Source organism: Cyprinus carpio, chromosome B7 (assembly GCF_018340385.1).
Source record: "Cyprinus carpio isolate SPL01 chromosome B7, ASM1834038v1, whole genome shotgun sequence".
NCBI lineage: Eukaryota > Metazoa > Chordata > Actinopteri > Cypriniformes > Cyprinidae > Cyprinus > Cyprinus carpio.
The window spans coordinates 43,819,638-43,837,237 of NC_056603.1; positions in this window are offsets into that span (position 1 = coordinate 43,819,638).

Sequence of the window (17,600 nt, forward strand, 5' to 3'; positions counted from 1 at the left end):
ACCAGCTACTGTGAACACGCCTCTACGCCTCTCTACCGGATGAGCTTAATAACTTTTATGCTCATTTCGAGGCTCACTGCCCACACAGAGCGCGCTCCCGCAGCTGCTGCAGAAGAGGTGAGTGCACTCTCCATCTCTGTCGCGGATGTAACCCTATCCTTCCAACGGGTGAATATCCGCAAGGTTGTGGGTCCTGATGGCATCCCAGGCCGTGTGGTCCGAGCAACAGACATTTTCAACCTCTCCCTCTCTCTGTCTGTGGTTCCCTAGTGCTTCAAAAAATCCACCATTGTGTCCATACCAAACAAAAATAAAATCACATGCTTGAATGACTGGAGGCCCGTTGCTCTTACACCGACCTTCAGCAAGTGTTTTGAGAGACTCATCAGAGATTACATCTGCTCTGTGCTGCCTGCCTCACTGGATCCGCTACAATTTGCATATCGTAGCAACCATTCTACAGATGATGCGATTGCTTTCACCCTACACACTGCTCTCATTGCTCAGCTCAGCATTTAACACCATAGTGCCTGCTACACTTGTTGTGAAGCTCCAGACTCTGGGACTAAACAGATCTCTGTGCAGCTGGATCCTGGACTTCCTGACAGGCAGAAGTCAGGTGGTAAGAATAGGCAACAACACTTCATCCCCGCTGACCCTCAACACTGGTGCTCCTCAGGGGCTGTACTCCCTGTACACACATGACTGTGCAGCCACACACAGCTCCAATGTCATCATCAAATTCGCTGATGACACAACAGTGATAGGTAGGCAGCGCTTGTGTGGCGGCCGTGGAGATCTTGTGCAGGAGGAAAAGTTTGTCCGTGTTTATGTCTATCGTGCGGTGCGATTATGAAAATTACCTACTCCAGAGATGAACTACTAAATATCAGTGCGACATCATCCCTTAGTTGCCGCCCTAAATTGCTGGGTCTTTATTCGGATATCCTCAGAATCTCAACGGATTGTAGCCCATACAAACACTCGAGAGCTCGTCCATGGAGGCTACTCCCCCGCAGCAGAGCGAGGGGTAATCGAGCCGGCTGCCGTCGCCGTTTGGAGAAGAAAGGGTTCCGTGCATCTTTACCTGGGCTAGTACTGGCTAACGTGAGATCACTCAGCAACAAGCTGGATGAGCTCCAACTTCGGTTGGAGACGGACAAGGATTATTCCGATATTGCTGCGTTCTGCTTGACGGAAACCTGGCTTCACTCCAATATTCCTGATTCGGCGGTGAACCTACCCGGTTATCGGCTCTTTAGAGCGGACCGCGAGGCAACAGCCACCGGGAAAAACAAAAGGCGGAGGTGTCTGCTTTTATGTGAGTAGCGAGTGGTGTAGCGATTTAACAGTCATTGCTGAATTATGTTCCCCCGATCTGGAATTGCTGGCCATACACTGCAAACCTTTTTACTCACCTAGGGAAATATCATCCATTATTCTTGCATGTGTTTACGTTCAGCCACAGGCTCATTCCGACACACAGCGCAGCAGCTTTTAGCTGATCATATTACAGAAGTGGAGAATAAGTTCCCTAACTCCACTGTAATTGTCATGGGTGATTTCAACCACACTGATCTGAGATCTGAACTTCCAAAATACCATCAGTTAGTGCGTTGTGCCACCAGGGGAGAACGGACTCTTGATCACTGCTATTCTTCCATCAAAGAGGCATATCGTGCTTGTGCGCGTGCGCCTCTAGGCAATGGCGATCATGCTGTGATTAAACTCATCCCCACATACCGGTCTCTACTCAAAAGACACAAACCGATTAAGAGGGTTGTACGGAAATGGACACCCGCTGCAATTGAAACACTGCAAGCCTGTTTTGACATTACAGACTGGGAAACTATTAAATTGGCATGCAATAACTTTGATGAGTATGTAGACACATGCTCGTCCTACATCTACTTCTGTGAGGAACTTTGCATTCCCAGACAATCTATTGTCATTTATGGGAATAGTAAGCCATGGTTCAATAAGGAAGTAAGGCTACGGAGGAGAGAGAAGGAGGCGGCCCACAGGAGCAGAGACAAGGCTGCCTACACCAAGGCCAAAATACACACTCAGCAAAGCCATCCAGCATGCTAAGAGGCTGTATAAGGCCAGGATTGAACAACAGGTCGGAGATAAGAACATCAGAGCTGTCTGGAAGGGCCTACAATCTGCCACGGGCTACAAAAAGCCCCCCCCACCAGCCTCCAACGACCCCAATCTACCAGATAAGTTCAATGTGTTTTGCACTAGGTTTGAAGTCCCGCGTGGGTCCCCCCACTCTATCCCCCCTGCCCCCCTCTCCACTGCCACCACCACCACCACCTCATCTGCACCATTTGTCATCACAGAGCATGAGGTTCGGAGGCTTTTTAAAGGTCAGAACATCAGGAAAGCATGTGGTCCAGACATGGTGTCACCTGCTTCCCTTAGGCACTGTGCCAGTGAGCTGACCACAGTATTTACGGACATTTTTTATCAGTCATTAGAACTATGCCGAGTACCTGCCTGCTTCAAATCTGCTGTCATCATTCCGGTGCCGAAAAAGCCCCAGATCACCTGCTTAAATGACTACAGACCGGTTGCTCTCACCTCTGTAGTCATGAAAGTATTTGAACGCTTGGTTCTCTCTTATCTCAAAGCATCTCAAAGCATCCACTGAACACCTCATGGAGCCTCTTCAATTTGCATATAGATCCAACCGCTCAGTTGATGATGCAATCAACATTGCACTTCACTTCATTCTACAACACCTGGACAATCGGAACACATACGCAAGACTCCTGTTTGTGGATTACAGCTCTGCCTTTAATACCATCATCCCTGACCTCCTCCACAGCAAACTGAACCATCTGAATATTCACCCCCTTCTCTGCTCATGGATTACAGACTTTCTCACCAACAGGACTCAGTATGTCAGGCTGGGCCCACATCTCTCACAGCCCCGCACAGTCAACACTGGTGCTCCCCAAGGTTGTGTGCTGTCCCCCTTGTTATTCTCACTGTACACCAACGACTGCACCTCTGGAGGCCCTTCGGTCAAAACCATCAAATATGCGGACGACACCACCATAATAGGCCTCATCTCCAACAACGACGAGTCAGCCTACCGCAAAGAGGTCAGTCTCCTGGTGTCCTGGTGTGCAGTCAGTAACTTGGAGCTTAACATCAACAAAACAGTTGAGATGATAGTGGATTTCCGCAAAAAGCCCCCGACTCATCTTCCTCTGGTCATCAATAACTCATCTGTGTCTGTGGTAGAGCACTTCAAGTTCCTGGGCACAACCATCACTAACACACTCAAATGGGACAATAACATCTCCCAACTAGTGAAGAAAGGCCAGCAGCGCCTGTTCTTCCTTCGCCGCCTGAAAGGACTACGGCTCAGTCCCTCCATCATGGTACAATTCTACAGAGCGGTCATTGAGAGTGTGCTAACATCCTCCCTCACGGTCTGGTTTGCCTCTGCGTCAGCCCGCGCAAAGGCCAGGCTACAAAGAGTCGTCCGGGCAGCAGAGCGGATCATCGGCTGCCCCCTGCCCCCCATTATGGACCTGTACAGCTCCAGGTCCATTAACAGAGCTGTGAAGATTGCGGCTGACCCCTCTCATCCTGCCAATAGTCTGTTTAATCTTCTCCCCTCTGGAAAGCGGTATAGGGCCTTTTTGCCCAAAACATCACGCCACCGCCACAGTTTTTTCCCCCAAGCAATAGACCTCCTAAATGACTCTTAAATCTTGGAATTCATGGCACTTTATTTATTTAACTCATCACTTTTTACATTCATATTAACGTATCGCTTATAATGTCTCTAATTGTCCTTGTATTGTGTTTTTTTTATTTTTATTTTATTTTTTTTCGCTTTTACTGTGTTGCCTGCATGGAGAAGACCAAATCAAATTCCTAGTATCTGTATACATGGCGAAATAAAGTTGAATTGAATTGAATTGATAGGCCTGATCACCGACAACGATGAGACAGCCTACAGGGAGTAGGTGAGCAGCCTGACTAAATGGAGTCAGGAGAACCATCTCTCACTCAACATCGACAAGACCAAGGAGCTGGTGGTGGATTTCAGGAGACAGAGCAGAGAACACACACCTATCACCATCGACAAGACACCTGTGGAGCGGGTAAACATCTTTAAGTCCCTTTAAGTTAACATCAGTGAGGATCTCACCTGGTCTACACACACTGATGCAGTGCTGAAGAAGGCACATCAACACCTCTTCTTCCTGAGACGGCTGAAGAAGTTTGGAATGAGCCCCAGCATCCTCAGATCATTCTACACTTGCACTATAGAGAGCATCCTGATGGGCTGCATCACTGCCTGGTTTGGAAACAGCACCTGAAAAGTGAAAAGTGTCATGCGAACTGCCAGCCACATTGTTGGAGGTGAGCTTCCCTCCCTCCAGGACATCTACACTAGGAGGTGTATAAGGAAATCCCGGAGGATCATCAGTGACTCCAGCCACCCATCCCACAGACTGCTCTCTCTGCTGCCTTTAGGAAGATGTCTCCGCAGCATCCGATCCCGCACTAGCCAACTGAGGGATAGCTTTTTCCCTCAGGCTATCAGACTAATGAACAGTCAAAACTAATACACCCTACAGCATACTCCCACAATATGGTATGCCACACACTGCACTTTAACTTCAACAGTTCAAAACTGGACTATACATACACACTGCATTTAATACAATAATCTATCTGCTACCAGGAAAACATACAACAAATCAGAATCATTAGTATTCTAGTAGTCTATAGTACATGTTAGTTCAGATTTAATGACAGAAAAAGTGAAAAAAAAGTGAAAAAAAATTAAAAATAAATCAACACCTGTTTCTTACTTATATATTCAAGTTATATTCAAACACAATTTCCATTTTTTTCAGTTAAAAATATGAAAGTGAAAGTGAAAGTGAAAGTGACGTGACATTCAGCCAAGTATGGTGACCCATACTCAGAATTTGTGCTCTGCATTTAACCCATCCGAAGTGCACACACACAGAGCAGTGAACACACACACACCGTGAACACACACCCGGAGCAGTGGGCAGCCATTTATGCTGCGGCGCCCGGGGAGCAGTTGGGGTTCAGTACCTCGCTCAAGGCCACCTCAGTCGTGGTATTGAGGGTTGGAGAGAGCGCTGTACATTCACTCCCCCCACCCACAATTCCTGCCGGCCCGAGACTCGAACTCACAACCCTTCGATTGGGAGTCCGACTCTCTAACCATTAGGCCACGACTTCCCCAAGTCGTGGCCTAATGGTTATTGTCGTTGTTTTAAAAATTACATGGTGATGTAAGCAGATAAATGACTGAATAAGTACATTTCTTAAAAACAAAACAAACATCAGCAATAATAATCTGAGAGGCTGTATGAATTCCAAGGTATTTTTTTAACTATTTCCTTATATATTACACAATAACAAAACAAGATAAAGTTAGTTATTCTAGAAAATAGCATACTGATATAGGAACAGACTTGTAGCAGAACTAACTTTATCCTGCAATTACATAATTTCAGTTTCTTGTAAGGTCTATTACTAAAAATCAAGTGAAGCATTAGTTCTGGCAGGTCACGTTAGTGAAGCTCACATCAGCTGATCTCCATCTACCTACTGATAGCTTTCAGTTACGTGACCGTCTTGAAGACCTGGAGGGCAAAACATCCATCGAACTGCAGCACAAGCTTATCAATTTTCCATCTGTTTCACAGCTGCAAATATTTAGATCACCTCTCAAAACAATAAAACCACAGTTTGTGAACAAAATGCAAGTTTTGGCCATTTGCAATCCATATTAAGCACCCGCGGCAATATTTCAATCATTAAACAGTGCAACAAACATTGTAAAAACACTTAAAGTGCCTTAATATTGTCACGCCCCTGGCTACATTATGTTGTGTTTTCCCTGTGTTCCGTGTCCCATGTTGATCGTGTCATTATGTTCAGATGTGTCTTATCAATTACCGTCTTTAACGTTCCCCTTATAAGTTGCATTCTGTTCAGTGTTTGTTTGTCCGGTCTCGTTGATGCGTATGTGTGTTTCTGCCTTCTCCCTGTGGATTACCCCATGTGGATTATTAAAGACTTTGTATCATCATCTTCCTCGTTATGTGCTTCTATCCCGCACAACACCGTAACAGAAGACTGGACCGTGAAGAAGTAAGCAGCATGTTTCCCCGCATTTTGGTTTTTCCTTTTTGTCAGTTTTTGTTTTATGTTATGGATGATCCTGCCGTCTTCCTCCTCCTGCTGGAGCAGAGGAGCCTTTCCCTTAAGGATCATACAAGACTTTTTGTGGAAATCGGCAACCATACCCATTACCCGGACTACTGCCTCTGCACTTTTTACAAGACCAGCCTGAATGACGAGTGCAGAGCGCGGTTGTCCGGAGATGGTCCTCGGGGGAATTTTGCCACCTTTGTGGATTGGGAGCTGTTGTCCTGTGGATCACCTCTGACTGTGGACATTGCAGACGACACCAGCCCCACTCCGAACCCAGAGCCCAGCCCACCATCTCCCCACTGCGCGGAGCTTAAGCCAGAGTCCACTGCTGACGGAGAGCCAGAGCCCACCGCAACCGACGAGCCATCGCCATTGACTGCGCCAAAGCTGAGGATCTCCGTGGAGCCAGAGGCTGTAACGTCAGAGCAGGTGCGTGAGCCAGCAACACTGCCTGCCACGAGGGAGACAGCCACTGACGGTGTGAGCACGGAGAGAAGCTCTGCCCCTGCACAATGGCTGAGGGTGAGCTGGGTATGGAATGCCAAAAGGGCCAAAACTAGGAGGATGGTCTCATTGACTGGGAATCTGATCTGGGGATCGAACTGCCCCCTCTCCTCTCTCCATTGTCCGCTGTCCCCGTCCAGCCCTCCTTCGTCCATGGTTCCCTCATCCAGCCCTGAGGGGGCTTCCGATTCTCCAGTGACTGCTCCTAGAATGTGCCCGCTCCTCGAAAATGTCCACCCTCTCACTCGCTCCGGCCTCCTCCACCGCTGTCGTCTGGCAGCCTCTCTGCTCGCCCTCAGCCCACCATCATTGCGGTGCGAGCCCTGAGGGACTGCCATCCTCCAGCGTCGCCATGGTCGGAGTTTCCCTCACCTCTGCCTCTTGCCTCAGAGGCCTGGACTCTGCCTTGGCCTGTTGAGCTCTCTGCTCCACCATGGCTCCTAGCTCCATCCTTTCTGTCATAGCCCGGCAGTCCACAATCACCGCCTGGCTCCCTCGTTCCTCCGGCTCTGCCTTGGTCTGTCGTCGACCATCCGCCGCCCCGGGACTCCACTCCTCTGGCTCCGGCTCATCCCTCCGTCCCTCAGGCTCTGTCAGGCTCCTCCTTCTCTCTGGCTCCACCTCAGTCCTTGGTCGCTCTGGCTTTACTGCGGGCTTCCGGATCCTCAGTGTTGCCCTGGCTCATTGGCTCTCTGTCTCGGGCTCCTCCTCCATCTACTCCGCCACCATTGGTCGGCCCCCTGGAGTCATCAGCCTTTCCTCCTCCATGGCTCCTCCCTCCGTCACCTCCACCGTGGGCCACCATCATGGCTGTGGCCTGGGTCCTGCCTGGCTCCTTCTCCTGCTCCAGCTCCCTCCTGTAGTCTTCCTGGCTCCTTCCTTCATCGTCACCTTCCTGGATTCTGTTGGTCATCTCCTCCCGGGGGTCCGTCCTACACCGGAACCTCCTCCTTGGTTCCCACCCAGTTCCCCCCATCTGTTGTTTCATGGTGTGAGGTCGCACCTTCTGGGAGGGGGGAGTAATGTCACGCCCCTTGACTCATTATATTGTGTTTTCCCTCAATGTGTTCCATGTCCCATGTGGATTGTGTCATTATGTTTAGGTGTGTCTTGTCAATTACCCTCTTTATTGTTCCTGAAGTGTCGTCTGCTGTGGATCTGAAGAATTACACTCAGTCTCTGGGTTTTGTTTCCAGAAGATAGACTTTATTTCAGAGAGAAACAAAGCCGAGAGGTTCTCTGCGAGAAGATCTCTCGAATGTTATGTGGTATCTCCTTATATACAGCGTATACAGGGCGTTCCAAATATTTCATATAGTTTTCCTTATGCTTACAATTTGATTCCTCCCTAGAGAGAAGGGGCCCCTAGACTTGTTATGGTAAAGAGAAAGGCCCGTTTGTATGTTTTTCCAGATGTTTCTCACAGGCTATATGATTATAATGGAATAATAACTGTATATATGGCTAGATTCACCTTGATTATATTTGATTAATAAAAAAATCTTATTAATAAAAATATTCTACATTCCCCCTTTGAGACTTAGTAAGTCTCACATTTGTTTATTTTTATCCAGAGTGCTACTACATAATTCAGTCTTATTAGTTAACACTATCTAGTGACTAAATAAGTCACACTGTATTATCACCAATGACTAGATTATGGAATTCCACTCTGAAGGGGGAAACAGGACCAAACATTTCCTTCCACACTTGACTAGGAGGGAGTAAAAGATCCAGGCTCCCTTAACCCCTTTTTAATAGAAAACAATGTTATAAGCATGAGCGTGCAATTGGTTCAGCACTTGCCTGTGGTTGTTACAGTTATGTATAAAAGACATAAAAATACATACAAAACATAACAGATTGAATATCACAAGATTATAATAGTTGATCTTCAGCCCAGATACCTTAAGCATCTTAGAGGGCTACCCTTGAGAAGAAGTTAGGCTAGCACTTACACCCAGGGTATGGTTCATCTTTAGACCTCTTCATTGTCCTCATTAAAGTCACTAGAACAATCATCAAAAGTTTGCTCATTTAAGTTTAATTTGTTTAGCCATCCTTCATAATATTCCTCCAGGCTCCTTTCTGTGGCCTAATGGTTAGAGAGTCGGACTCCCAATCGAAGGGTTGTGAGTTCGAGTCTCGGGCCGGCAGGAATTGTAGGTGGGGGGAGTGCATGTACAGTTCTCTCTCCACCTTCAATACCATGACTTAGGTGCCCTTGAACAAGGCACCGAACCCACAACTGCTCCCCGGGCGCCGCAGCATGAAATGGCTGCCCACTGCTCCGGGTGTGTGTTCACAGTGTGTGTGTGTGTTCACTGCTCTGTGTGTGTGCACTTTGGATGGATTAAAATGCAGAGCACGAATTCTGAGTATGGGTCACCATACTTGGCTGAATGTCACGTCACTTTCACTTTTTCACTTTCTTAATATAGGTATTTGATTATCATTGGTTCTGTTGAGCTGATATCATTATCACTTTTGTTCAAAGGTTGAAAAGTCAGTTGAAGGGAAGTCAGGTTGCTTTCTATTGGTTGAGTCTGGATTTGCATTATTAGGTCCATTAGGCATAGGATGGTCTTCAGAACTGTTATCAGACTTATTCTCTTTTCTCTCCTGTTCATCTGACAGGAGGAAAGGAGCTCCTTGTGGATCTTTTTTTGTGCTCTCGTCAGTATGCACTTCATCATGTGTCTCTGGTTTCTCCTCGTTACTTTTTCCTGCATTTTCTGCTTGTCTGTTTTCTTTTCCTCCGTCTTTACAGTGGTTTAGATGATACCAGGTTGTGCCTCCCTCCACTTGGACTGCTGTTGGAGTAGCTCTCACCACTTTGTAGGATCCATCTCTCCTGGGCTCATTCCATTTTCTCCAGAATATCCTCAGATATACTTGGTCACCCGGAACAACTGGACATGCAGTCTCTGTTTCCTCTCTGGGCTCTTTTATTTTTTTCCTGTAAATAGATAGCTTTATGTATGCCAGTTAATTTCTTCATATAAGATCAAAGTTTAATTTATACTTGTTCTAAAGGCGGACCTCTACAATATGGCACAGGCATGGGTCGACCCGTAAGCATTTCATGCGGTGTTAAGTGCATGCTCCTGTTAGTTTGCATGCTATAGCTCATTAGTGCAAGAGGTAATGCATCAATCCAATTAGGTTAGTACTTTCACATATATTTATTTTTTTTATTTTGGCATAGTTCTGTTTAATTTTCCTTATCACTTCCCCCCTTGCACAATGGTCAAAACCATGCACATCTGCAATAAGAATATTCAAAAGTGAAGTAATTGCAACAATGTTTCCTTCATGTGTACACCAGATCTCTTGTGAGTCTTTTTTATCTCCCCTTCTGTGACACATTGATTGTTCATAGGGGCCTGCTTGTTGTTGAATTCAAATTATATCATCCAATTGAGGTTTAGGTTTGATAAGTACTAAAGGTGCTAATACTGTAAGTCTTTTCATCATTGGTCCTAAATCTTTTGCTTCCCAATATTTTTCTACATATACTGCAATATGTGGGACAGAATTAGTTACACTGAACCATTTTTTAGCAAATTCACCATCTGGTATATTTGAAGCTGCTCCCTGTTTACCTATTATGTTGTACTGGGAGACTATCTCAATTTGCTGTCCTTTTGTTTCTTTCTGCCATTTTTGTTCTATTTTTTTCATCCCTCTCTGGATCATATATCATTGTGCAATGAAATTCTGATTTTGGTAGCTGTGCTTCAGGGATTTGTGTTTTAATAAATGTTCCCCACTTATTGACTGTGTGTCTCACATCTTGTTCTATCTGTCCTATCCAATAGACATTTGCTTTTGGCTCTGCAACTATCATTTGTGTTTCTGTTCCTATTGCGTGAATATATATGTTCCTTCTGGAGAATACCAAATTTGTAGCCCTAATATACATAATGCATCTCTTCCTAACAAATTGATAGGCATCTGATTTAATACTAGAATGGGCATTTTTATACTTTGATTTTTTTGTTTTTAGACACACTGGAACTGTTATTGGAATTAATTGCATTTTTCCTGAGAATCTAAATTTTCCAGACAAGGGGAGATGTGAGGCATATTTTACATTTAAACAGGTATAGAGGCAGCACCTGTGTCTAACATCATGGATGTGGCTTTTCGTTATATTTTAATTTGCATAATAGGCTCTTGATCAGCTTTATTTGTTAAAATTGGAAGCTGAATCTCCCCTTTAGGATTCTCTGGGAACCCCTAATAGCCTGGATTGGGACCTCCCCAAGGGTTTACTGGGCCCTGTACTGTACCTCGGTTAGGCTGTTGCCAGCTCTCCTCCCTTCCACCCTGAGGGTATTGTTGCCATGAATAGGTGGGACAGTCATTTTTATTATGTTCGGGCTGTCCACAGGCCCAGCACACACCTGGAGGACCAGTATAAGGCTTGCCTCTTCCTCTCTGGTCTTTTTTCTCCATGCCATTGGTCCTGGCTGTTGAGTATAAACATTAATTTATGGGCACAGGGATCGGGTGTGCGTTTGGAGGGACTGCTGTAAGTGGGCTTGACTGAATAGTTGGTTACGGAGCACTTACTGGAGACATCATTGTCATTTGTTCTGCTTCTGCATTTTTTATTAAAGCTTGAATCTTTTTCTTATTTTTCTTTGTTAGTTCTTCAAGCTGTAATTTATTTAGTTTATGCTGTAGCTCTTTCTCTTGGCTTTTGAGTTTGTGTTCTTTTTTTCTGTATTGTTTCATTGCATGAGACACATGGTCACAAAACTCTTTGTGTGTTTTAGAATTTAAACCGATCACATCCTCCAGCCTGCTCTTTACAGCTGGTGGCATAGTATCAATCACAGCATGTCTAAACAATGTTGCCATTAATGGGTCTCTTTCTGGATCCCCTTCAGTTTCTTGCTTCCACCTTTTCAGCTGTTTCTGAACATATGTGGTTGGATTTTCTGTGTCTCCGAGCTCTTGTCCCTTCAATGATTTCGGGTCCAGTCTGATCAGGTACTCTGCACGCAGTGCCTGCCACACTGCTGGACGAAATGCATGATAGGGTGCTCCGCACCCTGCCACACTGCTTAACAGAATGTTTAGAGTAGTTGTTTGAAGAATTTCATCCATCTTTGCCCCTCCTACAATTTTATCCAGCAAAGCTTTAATGTCTCCCACAGCCAAAAGTTTTCCCATAGTTTCTTCCTCAAACACCCTGATCCACTTTCCAGCCCCCTCATGAATATCTGGAAGGCGATTGTCAGCCCCTTGAGGTCCTGCGAAGCCCAGGGGACATAATATATATATTATTGTTTTGTTATTTAAAGGGCGCACTAGTAACATGCGCCAGAGGCGGCTCCACAATGCACTTATTACACACACAGGGACATGTAGCAGCACACAAACATGCCAAATATTACAAATTAAAGGATTACAATGTAAAATATTATTATTGTATAGAGCTACATGTCATAACGGGTAGTCATCACTTATATCAGAATTAGGCTACCTCACACACGAGCAGCTCTGTTTCCTCTGTGGAGACGCATTCAGTCTTTGCGCCAGTACCATTAGTACTAGACACAGCTTCATAAGTACTGACACTAGATCTGAAATAAATTAATTATTTTTAAACATCCTTTATCATGGCATTATCATCAAGAACACATCGGAAACCATCGTGAAGCACTGCCACACAAGGGTGGGGGGGGGGCATTAGCAAGATTTAGAAAACCTCACCACTCACAACAACCCACCACTACTCTCACCCAACTCCCAGCATGCAACAGAGAGAGAGAGAGAGAGAGAGAGAGAGAGAGAGAGAGAGAGAGAGAGAGAGATAAAAGTAACATATGATACTCTGAATCTCAAGAGAGCTGTCAGTGCATTTCAGGTAGGACCTCATGAATCTAATGAAATTCTAGTTTGATGACATTTGACTGACCAGTAGAGATGTTTTATATAATGTTACACTGTAAAAATAGGAAGCCAATGTATTGGGTTAATATTAAGGAATTTTCTGTATTGATTTTTAACAGGTGTTTTTCCCATATTTTGTATTGCACCTTGTATTATGTTTTAACTTTAACAGAAAAAATCATGGGAGAAAATTGCCAGTATCTTTCCACGCATATTTGTTTGTTGGTTTGTTTGTCACGGAAAATCTCTTAGCCTTTCTCTTTGGTCATTTTATACAGCTGATCCGTTACATTTTACCCATGTTCATAACAGAACAAGAAAAATAAAATTGAAAACAACACATTATATTTACAGTACAAAAAAAAGTGAAACTGAAAGTACGTCTCTCATTCGGCACATACACACTTAAAAATAAACTTGCTTCACGATGCCATATGAAGAACCTTTTTGTGTAAATGGTACCATAAAGAACCCCTTTAACTTCTGTTTCACAAAAGGTTCTTTGTGGCAAAAGAATGTTCTTCAGATTATAAAAAGGTAAGAAAGAGTGTTTCTTTAAAGAACCTTTGACTGAATCTTTCTTCTGTGGCATCGCTGTGAAGAACCTTTTAAGCACCGCTATTTTTAAGAGTGTATACAAATTTTTACATATTTACAATGTAACACGTGACCCTGGACCACAAAACCAGTCATAAGAGTTCATTTTAATCTTATCATAATCTGAAGGCTGGATAAATAATCTTTCTGTTGATGTATGGTTTGTTAGGAGAACAATATTTGGCCGAGATGCAAAATCTACGTAAATCTGGAATCTGAGGTTGCCAAAAAAATTAAGTTTGGTAACACTTTAGAATAGGAAACACTTATTAATTATTAACTATGACTTTTCCCTCAATAAATTCCTAATTTGCTGCTTATTAATAATTAGTAAAGTAGTTGTTAAGTATAGGTATTGGTTAGGATTAGGGATGTAGAGTAAGGCATTAATATGTGCTTAATTAGTACTAATAAATGGCTATTATTCTAGTAATAAGCATGCTAATAAGCAACTAGTTAAGAGATCCTAAAATAAAGTGTTACCTTAAGTTTTTATATATTTACGGTAGGAAATTTACAACATATCTTCATGGAACATGATCATTAGTTAATATCCTAATGATTTTTGGCATAAAATAAAAATTAATAATTTTGACCCATACAATGTATTTTTGGCTATTGCTACAAATATACCCCAGCGATTTAAGACTGCTTTTGTGCTTCAGGGTCGCATTTGTTGTATAAATTTTAAGGTTATTTTTTATGATGATTTTTTGTTTAATGGTGGTATTTTGTCACATGTGCAGAACTGTGTGCTGGTGGTCACGCTGAACAAACAGATTGATCAGTTGTCCATTTAAATTGAGCAGTGTAACTTTTTCCATGTATACTTGTATTTGTATTTGTATTTGTATTTGTACTTGTATTTGACAGCATTTTACATTGATGATGAACAGGCTGCGATGTAGTATTTTGTGTGCGTGAGGAGTTCTTAATTTATCAAAACAACTTAAAATACAACATCATTTTTGGTCATACACATAAGAGTCAGACATTATTCAAAAATGTAAAGGGTCTATTTTTATTTGTGTAGCCTACACTCACAACAACAACAAAACACAAAATGTTTAATTCATACATTTTATCACATGTATAAATAAATTATATATATATATATATATATATATATATATATATATATATATATATATATATATATATATTACATTTTATCACAGCTACACTAAACAGTGGAATACTTCAATAAGGCTAGTATTCAACCCTACAGTAATGACCATAGACAATGGACCTTTTTTTTTTTTTTTTTTGCTAATGTGATCATCGCACCTTAACTCTTTTCTTGTTTTCTCTATTTTAGCATCTCAGTGTGACCATGGAGGATACAAATAACTACAGTGATCCTGACATCTCCAACACATCTACTGAAAAATATTTATATTATCCATATATAGATAGAACACATTTTCCTTCATATCATTCTTCAAGTACCTATGTAAGACTGAGTATCTTCCTCATCACTAGTGTTTGTGTGGGTCTGCCAGCTCTGGTTTGGGCTTGTCGTCTTCTGCACCTTCACAGAAAGATCAGAGGCCAAATCTCATCCTTGGTCCTCCTCCTCAGTGACCTGATACAACTGCTCCTCAATATATATATATAGTGACACAAATACTGACACAATTATACTGGATCCCTCAGCTTTTCCAGTTTTGGTCAGGGTTACATTGGTGTGGTTTTCAGCTGCATCAGCTAGTGGCTCTAGAGGGGGTTCTGACTCTGAAATATCCGCTGGGGTCCACTCGTGTTTTCTCACACCCCTGTTATTTCATACTCGTCATCCTTGTGTTTGTCTTTTCTGTACAGAGTGCTTTCATTTTTTTCATGGATCCATTTGTAAATATGAACACTTTATTATTCAATATTGGCACAAGTTTGGTTTCTCTGTGTTTATTGACTGTAACATTTATAATCACATGTAAAGCCTCTTCCGCTGCTGTCAGCAAAAACACAGGTTCAGTGTTCACTGTTGCCCTTTTTACCTTTGTAATGCTGTACTTACCTTTCTTGTTGTTCACCTGTGTGAACTTCTTTACAGGTGAAGTCCCTATGTCTTGGCATGTGACGTCTGTCTGTTTGATGAGTCTGAGAGTGATTTCAGACCCTCTTCTGTGTGTTTTGATCTGCAGAGGATGTTCAGACACCACAAACACACACAGAACCCAACGCTGATGAGACTTCAGTTAGATTTTAAAAAAAGTGTCTTTTTAGATGCATTATTTGATGTGATAGAAAGAAACAGGCTATTTTCTCAAGGAAGTTAAATTACTTGGCTGACTCTTAACTTAAAAAATACTTTAACAATGAAATGCATGCCTTATGTATTAGTTTTAAGTGTAATTAATTTTCCATTAAAATATTTGCTACACTTTAATTATTTACTCATGGTAATAGAGTAGAAATTACAAATAGAGAAATTTCAAAGGATACATGTTGAGTTTGAGTGTGTGTGTGTGTGTGTGTGTGTGTGTGTGTGTGTGTGTGTGTGTGTGTGTGTAATAAAGTCGCTTTGTATTATTCATTATTAATGTAACTAATGTGACTACAAAGAAGGTACAAATGCTGTCACTGGTGTGGTACCCCTTTAAAATATACTATTCTGTACAATTTAGGTAATAATATGTACATTTAAGGTAATAATATTCACACTTTAGGGGTAAATAAAACATGTGTTTTGTCTTTTTTCTACTGCTTTTTTTTCTGAGTGTAGTTAAATAGTTTTGACTACTAAAACTTTTGGGCATCATTCACTGTGTTTAGTAAGGCACTGAAAGTTTTGAGGGATTCTTCCAGGATAAATTGAAAATTATTTGAAGCTTCGCCACATTTGACACCACAGTGCCACCTTAAGGTGGACTTGATTCTCTGCTATCACTGTACTTTTCACTGTAATGAACTACACCAAACCATATGATGTTTGTGTTGCAGTGAGATGAATGTAATGTGAATATCACCCCAGTGACATTGGCACATTTACTTTGGTTGTCATACTTTGTATGATTTCTGGTTGAACATTTTTTGAATAATTTTCCAGAATGGACATTCAATCTGACAGCAGTCTTTTCAGATATTCTCAGATACTCTCTCCAAACCCATCAGTAGTGACGGTCGCTCTCATGATGTTTCCAAACCTTTGCAAATCTTTTGTTTAGAATCATTGGTTCAGAACTCTCATGAAACACATGATTTCAGCAGATGAGGCTTCACTTTATCACTATTTCTAAACAATTTAAAATGTCAATGACTTGCCGCTAGGTGGTGCTGATTTCATGGCAAACATATGAACCAGTGTCTAATATGGTTTTAACTGATCTCAGGTCAGTTTTATGTATTTTTTTATTGCTGCATGGTCAGTGCTCTCTTCAGGACACCTTGTGAATCAAATTATGTGAAAACCCAGCAGATTTTACTATAAAGATTAGGTAGAACAGAACATTTATATTTCTGTCAATACCAGAAACATCTGTGCCATAGCTACTGTTTTGTTTGTTTGTTTTGTTTTCTTTTGTTTTCTTTCAAAGCAGGAGAAATGAATTTAAATTGAAAATTAAAAAGACTGAGAGACGGTAATTGCATGTTAATGGTTTGATTAGTAAAGACCCTAACTAAAAGAATACAGACAGTAATATTTGGTACATTTAAAGTACATTTAAAATATTACACTCTTGTGAAAATATTTCCAATTGTTTTGTAAAAGATATCATGTTATTATGTTGTGGCCAAGATCTAATTGTTCTAAATGTCTGTTTGACCAGCAGGTGTCGCCAGCATGAGGTGTTTTGAATGCTTTGAAACTGAAATGTAAACATATGGCTTCAAAGAAAATCTAAAATTCTAGCAAACTGCTATTCCTTGAATCAAGAGCTCTGTCTTTTATATGCCCATAAAGAAGTTGCACAGTGCACATTTCAATACTAAAAGAAACATGGGCATAGATTGCCAATAACAGATTTGCATGGCCAAGGTGTGAGAAAGCAGCTGTCCTTTTATTGTCCAAATCCATAATGTATGAGACATATGCAGTTAACTTTCAATTACATGAAAGATTCACATGTACTGTATTTGTTAGGGTTAAATACGTTTTACATTTAAAAATGCAATCTGTCAGAAAAATGTTGTTGTTTTTGGTCTTTTAACTACAGGTGGTCAACTCTGACTACCATCAGTGTCAACTCTGTTTAGGGTTTTGCTTTAAAAAAAAATAAAAAGATAATTATATGTGTTTTATTGTTAACAAATTGATCAGAAGCTGATTAGCGTTAAAGAATTTCATTAATTTTTAAAGCTATGTTTAGAGAAAATGTACACCATGTTAGCAACTTTTTAGTTAAATGTGTTGATATTTGTAC